The 7934-nt window shown below is 36.8% G+C and overlaps 1 pseudogene; it reads left to right on the top strand.

The window, feature by feature from the left end:
• Positions 1–436: 436 nt before the first annotated feature.
• Positions 437–4773, top strand: LOC21384568 (annotated as a pseudogene).
• The last annotated feature ends 3161 nt before the right edge of the window (positions 4774–7934 follow it).

Genomic DNA, 7934 nt, shown 5'->3' with positions numbered 1-7934 from the left:
AAATAAATTAAAAAACTAATGATAAAATAAAAATCCTCATACTTCAAAAAAAAAAAAAAAAAAAAAAGGAGAAGAAGAAAACTCAACACAAAATCCCAACATAAAAAGAGACCTAGAGATACCTGCGTTGACTTTCTGAGGGGATGAATTTCTCAGATGGTAACGAACAAATGACACGTCGTTTTTCACAAATAAGCTTTCTGCTCCAAGCGACATATCTTTACTGTTCTCTCAGGGAAACGACATCTTCTCATCATTCTTTACATGCCAACGTGACGTTTTCAAATTTAACGCTAGCAACATCGTACGTGTTTTTCAATTGCACGTCGTTTTTAATCAGACGCCATCTCAGTTTTAAGATAGCATGTCGTTTGATCACTCTATATAAATGATATGTCGTTTTATATAACCACCATTGTCGTTTCTCAACCGCCAGATTTTCCAAGGCAAAAAAAAAAAAAAAAATACACGATCCATGGAAAGAAAATCCATGGCGTTTCTCAATTTGATCAAGCAAAGAAAATCCATGGCGTCCTCCTCCTCCGCCATCCCACCACCAACCCCATGTTCTCCGCCTTCCCTTTTTGCCGCAATCGACATGGGCACCAACTCCTTCAAGCTCCTCATCGTCCGGGCCCCCCCCACCGGCCGCTTCCTCCCCCTCGCAAAGACCCCGTCCTCCTCGGCCGCCGCCACTACCACCAAACTCCCACTTCTCCTTTCGCCATTTCCGCCTTCTCCGAGCTTCGCGCCCTCAAAGCCCTCAATACCTTCCAAACACTCCTCCGGGTACACAACATCCCCACCACCCACACCCGCTGCGTCGCTACGTCAGCAGTCCGCGAAGCCGCCAACAAGTCCGAGTTCTTGGAAAACGTGAGGGAGAAGACTGGATTGGAAGTCGAAGTCTTGAGCGGAGAAGAAGAAGCCAGGCTTGTTTATCTGGGTACGCTTCAGTTCTTTCCCGTGTTTGAAAAATTGGTTCTTTGTGTTGATATTGGAGGTGGGTCCACCGAGTTTGTCGTTGGGAAGGGAGGGAATGTCGTTTTTGCGCGTTCTTTGAATCTGGGTCATGTCAGTTTGAGCCAGAGAGGGTTTGGACAAAGTGAAATGAGAGAGTATGTTAGGTCGGTTATGGAGGAATCTGGGTTGGTTGAGGATGTTAAAGGGTTTGGTTTTGAAGTTGTTGTTGGGTCTTCTGGTACTATACAGGCTTTAGAGAAGGCGGTTTTTGATGGATATGGTGATAATGTGGGGAATAATGTTTTTGGGGTTGGTAAGAGGGATTGGAGGTTGAGTAGAGGGGAGTTGAGAGCTGTTGTGGAGAGGCTGTGTGGTGAGGGGGAGGAAGAGAGTGAGAGGAGGGAGCGGTTTTTCAAGAGGCGGTCGGAGTTTATTGTGGCGGGGGCAGTGTTGTTGGAGGAGATATTTGAGGCGCTTGGTGTTGAGGAGATGGAGGTTTCCGGGTTTGCGTTGGCTGAGGGCGTTGTCGCGGAGATTTTGAGTAAGGCTTGTGAGAGTTGTGATTTGAATGCCAATGCTAGGTGGAGGTCTGTTGTGCGGTTGGCGACGAGGTTTGATGGGAAGAAGAGGATGGTGGCTGCTGCACAATGTGCCGCCATTTCAAAGGTGTGTAGTGGTTTTGGGTCTTAATTAGTTGAATGCTTGAGCTTTGTTAAATGTAAGTGCAACTCTATGCATCATGGTTAGCAGCACTAGTAATCATTACCAAACCAATCAACATGAGATTGAAGGACTATTAGATGATTTCTGACCGATTGGAAAACCGTTGGTATTAAGCATTTCTCAATAATTAGGGTAATTGGATCTGTGTTATGTCGATGAGAATTCTTTGTTCCTATATCTTATCATGTATTACCTCTGATCCTCTGGTATGTGTAGGATTTGATTTAAGTTTCTTACTCAAGAATTGGAGTTCAATTAAATGCGAAGCATTTTCTTTTCTATTGGTATTTTTTAGAATCTTGTATGGGGACCTGAAGTTGTTATTGTGACATCAATATTTGAGTAATGAATTTTGCAGGAAATTTTTGAAGAGTTGAGGAAATGTGAGGAATTTGCTGATAACCAAGTTATTGCTTCCTTAGATGAAAAGGATCTTGAGTAACTTGAAGCTGCTTGTATGCTTCACAACATTGGGCATTTCACTGGTAAAAAGGGCTATCATAAGCAGTCTTACTGTATTATCATGGTAAGACTGCTTCATTCCTCCTAGGGGTATTTGATTTTTAGTGGAATTCTTTTGAAAGGTTCGTGGTAGTCATAGTTTTTGTGTAGGTGTAATTATCGATGAATAGAAAGTTGGAAGTTGTAGAATGTGAAATAACCGTATCATTAATGTTGCTAGGCTAATATGCGTTGAGAAATTCACATGAAAGGTAAAAGGTTCTTATGGTTTCAGTCTTATATGCAGAATGGCGACCATCTTCATGGTTACAGTGCCGAGGAAATCAAGGTATGTTTTTTCCGTATTGAGATGCTGTGCCCTGATGAACTATGAAGGTGCTCTCTGCTGATTTTTACTTTCAAATTACAGTTGATAGCACTACTTGCAAGGCATCATAGGAAGAAGTTACCAAAACTTGATCACTCTTCTTTTAAGGAGATCCCAAAAGAAGTAAATATTCTTCTTCAAAGTTTCTGTACAGATTTGTCTGAGAGATATGCCAGCGGGAAAGAAGTTATGTATGTCTATTTTTGCATTTTTTTTGGGTTATTTTCAGGTGAAGAAGAAAGTCAAAGTTCTTTGTGCAGTTATATGAGTTTCTGTTGCATTATGGCAACACCAATGCAGGAACAATCAAGAAATGCAGTCTTCATATTCTTATGAAGGTTTCAATTTCAAATCGGTATCAAGTCTGAATCTGAAATCTTTCCCTCTTGTACACACTACTCATTAACATGTAATAAACTGGTAAAGCAACATCATTTAGAAAACATCATGGGAAGAAACTTTATTTATTAATTTTTTGTCTGCGTATCCTTCATCAATTCTCTCTCTACGTAATACATTAGAGCATCTCCAAAGGAACTCTCTAAATTTTTGTTAAATTTTAGCTAAAATGGCTAGAAAGCTATATAAGCTAGTACTTTTTAGGTGATACGATTATTTTAATATTTGTTGAGTTTAAAAATATAAAATAACTTTGTTGAATTTAGAAAGAACATTTGTATTTATTATGGTTTGAGAGTAAAATAATACAAAAAATCAAATGGCTAGCCCCTTCTTGCTAGCTAAATTTAGCTAGTGTGAAATGGATTCTCCAAAAAAGCTAACCATTTAGCTAATGGTTGGAGTGGAGAAAAGCTAAATTCTAGCTAAATCATTAGCCATTTTGGCTAAAAACATGAAATAGCTACCATGTATGGAGTTGCTCTTAGAAGTCAATTACTTTACATTTTCTTTAAACTAAGGGTTAGATTTAGTTTTATCTATGATATCCTTAACAGGAATAGCTAGAATGCATTTGCCTGCTGAGTTAATTAGTTTTAATCATGATATCCTGAACAGGAATAGCTAGAATGTATTCGAATGCTGGTGTGGCAAATAACTTAAGTCGCTTTCTTGAGTTTTGGACACCAGCAATTGACATGATGGATTATTTGCAGGTATTTAGTGGTTTAGAGGATCGGAATTTGTTGTCTAGTACTATGCTGCCTTCAACAGAATCCGAGAACACTGCAGAAGATCTGAGGCAAGAGTTGGAATACTTTAAGAAGGTAAAAGAAGCATTTCGCCTCATTTTCTACATTTTCCTTGTCTTACTCTAGTTTGATAAACTAGATAAGAAATTCTCTACTTTCTCTGCCTTCAGGTATTCCATCAAGATTTGTCCGTTGTAGTTTCTTCTTGGACTTTAGAATGACAAGAGACATACAAGATGTTGCGTGAAAAGGAGGTTTTAACTTTTAACTGATGTCTTGCTAACATGTACGAAACATCTACTATCTGAGATGGACTCTGATAAGACATCCTTGAATAGTTTGGAAGGTAATCTATTTTTCTTACTTTTACAAAAATCAAATTTATGGTAACAATTCCCGAGTTGGAATCCAATTTGAACATGGTAGACTGTTATTATGGGCTATTCCTAATGCTATTTCTATATGTCATTTCAGTGTAGTCACTTTCTGCTGAAGATACATTGCTAGATTATGCTTTGACATAAAGAGTGTACCATTTGAACTTCCAAGTACCAACCACAATTGTGCACTGCAATGCTTGAACTTCCAGTGGCCTGTCTTGCATCTTCGAATGACTAAACTACTGATAGACCAGTGGCGGCAACACGCACTGCAATGCTTGAACTTTCAAGTACCAACCACAATTGTGCAAAAGAATTTCTCACGAGTTTTAAGGGAAGGCAAGCTTTAAAGCTAAGTTGTTGAGTATATTGTATTATTGGTGTTGGAGCATCTTTCTACCATAGTTTTCTTGTTTAGTTTTTGTGTAGGCCGGATACTGCTTATGAAAAAAAGTTTGATAAGAGACTTGATAGCGGTTCTCTGAATCTCTTTGGTTTCTTCTTAAATTCGAGTTGAGCATGAACAAAATTTGGACCTCCTAAATAAGACTGTTCTTGCTCGTATTATTGAAAAAAAAAAAAAAAAAAAAAGATTCGAGATCTTGATGCTTCTGTTCAACAGGTGTGATCAAGGACGGAGCTACGCATGGTCGAGGGTAGGTAGCTATCTCACCAGATTTTTTCTTTCCTTGTAATTTTTTACGTGTATTTCTAAAATATATAGTTTGCCCACTTTTGAAATTATATGTCCGCCCCCTACCACCACTTATGTTTATGGTTTCACCGGTAGGTGCGTTTGCGCATGTAACACCATAAACACTAGACAAAATACTAAACAATTCAATACAAATTCTTACAACATGCAAAGGATATGACCCATGCTATGGTAGAATATGCTAAAGTTACTCTGTCCATCTGTTCAAGTTAACAATATTAGTAACATTGAAATATTCAAAATGTCGTTTCAACAATTCGAGTTTAGAATTCGAATTTTGCTACAGTAAAAAGCTATCAGAAACAGTCACATTTAACCTTTTTTGTTACAGTAAAAAACTCTAATATAAAATCACATCTCAACTCAAATTAAAAACTCGAATAAGTGAACTAAACAAGTTCTTAACTCACTTTATTATTTAAATTAAAAGTATGATCGTAGTGGACAAAACAACCTTGGATGTGATGTAGGAGTCTTTTAAATCTAAATGTGCAGGACATAAAGCAAAGGTCTTACAACTTTCAGACTTAGAAAAGGCCAAACCTTCGGCCTTGAGATCTGAATTATATGTCTCAATAATGAACCTGTAGCAGTCAGTATGAGCTGGTGAAGGTGGGCCTTTGCCAATAGATAATATAGTTGAAAATTGAAATATAAACATAAGGTAGGAGACATAATTCTAATCCATCAGATCATATTATAATCATAAAATATGACTATTTCATGATCAATATCAAAATCATAAAATATGATTAACTGTGTCCTATCTAGATATGACAGTATTCTCCATGTGGATGGGGCCACGCGGAGCAGGGAGTAAAGGACAACAATTAACAATAGGGATAAAATCTTGTCCCCGAATCATAACGGAGCAGGGACGAATGAAGCACTGTTTGTCCAGTTGTCCCAACTTTGCGCCGATAATCATATAGATATATATACATATTTAGAGCTATAAGTCTGTGCTAGGCTAAACAGGCCGGCCTAAGGTCTGGCACTGTTGGCTCGACCTTAACCCCTGAGCCGAGCCGGGCCTAGGTTTAAAGCCCAAAACCTTATTCGGGCAAGCCCAAACACATTCTTTTAAAATTTTTTTCTTAAAAATACCTTGTAAATTTCAAGTCGGCCTCGTTGGGCTTTAGGGATGGACTGCGCCGACCCTCCTCCTTTTAGGGCTGGGCAGGCTCGGCCGGGCCCGGGTTTGGCGGTCAGAACTTTCACCTCTATATATATTATGTAAATAGATCTACATAATATTGACTTTTAAAATATTATTAGTCCTTTTATGGCTTTATTATTTGGATATGGTGTGGATATGTTTAGAATTTGGTTTGTTTTGGGCAGCATTTGATTTTAGTTTAAGTTTATACTGAATTTTTACTTTAGTTTTGTTTTAAAGTGTTATAATTTTAAAATGCATTGTTGCTTTAGATGGGAAATAGCGCAGATATAGAAAAGACTCTCCCATCAAAGAATCTCTGATCCTGATCCTGCATTACTTAAGTGGGGATGGAGATGATTTTGGGTGGGCAGAGATGGGAATGGAAAATCATTTCCCAACCCCTTCCCATCCTGTTGCCATCCTTATTAATAGAGGGTTTTTTTTTTTTTTTTTCCCACATCTTTTGACATAACTTTTCTAATACATTTTTTAGAGCATAATTTTTCTTATAAAATAGTAGCATAAAAATAATTATTTTCACGTCGATAATCATGATAGGATGCATCATTCTGTCTACCAAAGCATATTAGGTGACTGACGGCTTGGCATTTATTTACAAATTTTCCTATTCCATATAATTAATGGTGTAGTAGGTTGTATACGAAGATAAATATTGGAGTGACTAAGGTTTGCATGATGCATGAAGCAAGGTCAATTCATGTTGTCCAGTTTTGGCAATATGTTAGGAAAGCTGAACTGAAGTGGACATCACAACCAAAATCGACGTTATTCATGTCAATAAACGACAAAATTGCATGCCCTTACATTCAAGCTAAACGTCTCTTCTTGTTTATGTTTGATGACGGTGATCATGAATTGTGTGAGTCGACCTATATGAAGCAAAGTTAATGGTTTACAACATTTCTTTTTTCATGATCATGCAATATTAATTTAATATGATTGATTGATTGCTGATCATTATTTTATATATATATTTTTACTTGAGGGTGAGGAATTTAAATTCTATTCTTTATGGTGGAATTAGGTGTGATATTATCGTAGGTTATAGAAATGTTGATTATGGAATCTTATAATGTTAGGGAAATGCATGGGTTTCCCTCAGAAAGTTTAAAACTCGGAGTTCATTGACTAATTAAAACAACCCCAATAAAATGTCCACTTTGAAAATAATAGTTTCATCATCATCATTATTAATATCATTATTATTTATCATACCCTATTTCAATTCCAACTCTCAAAATATATTTTAGTATATGAAGTTTCAGTATTATTAAGATATTTTGAGATATCCCTTTATGTAATATTATACTTCGTCAGCTCGTGTTATATTTTTGTCACATTAGAATAATTTATGAGGTTAATCTATAAGTTAAAGTTATTCTTTCTCTATTTTTTATAGGATTAATTTCATTTTCATTGTAAATTCCTCTTCCATCAATGATATAATTAGAGATTTTTTTAAACTCTTTTTTGTAATGAATAAAAGAGATTGTTGGTACTATCGCATCCCCATTTCCCATCTCCTTTATCATTTTGAAAATCTCATGACTTACCAATGAAATGAAAAACACATAATCTAATTACACGATAAAGATTAGTCTAATTTTTACTTATATCACCACACATTTAACGCTGCACGACACATACATTGGCCAGATAAAGATCTTAAAATGCAACCCATGTGTTGGCCTTTTAAGGATCCTAAAATGGGGATTACGGAATATCGAATCATTAGCACATTGGTAATTCTTAAAGAGAAGAAAAGACATCCTACTGCCAACACATTGGTGATGTTTAGAGGAATTTGATTAAAATGTCACATTCACTCTTTCTAGACCAAGGGGTACTTATGGCGACGACTGTATCCAAAACAAATGTCCATTGCATTTGGAAGCATTAAGAAACTAGTGAGGCTTCAATACATCTTCACCAGTGCCATCATGATTCATGAACCACACCGTTTTATTCATCTTTTCTTTTTTCTTACAAG

This window comes from Morus notabilis, unplaced genomic scaffold, assembly GCF_000414095.1.
Source record: "Morus notabilis unplaced genomic scaffold, ASM41409v2 Scaffold1161, whole genome shotgun sequence".
In the NCBI taxonomy this organism is placed as follows: domain Eukaryota; kingdom Viridiplantae; phylum Streptophyta; class Magnoliopsida; order Rosales; family Moraceae; genus Morus; species Morus notabilis.
Note: the sequence above shows the minus strand (reverse complement) of the source record. Positions and strands in the feature narration are given on the sequence as shown.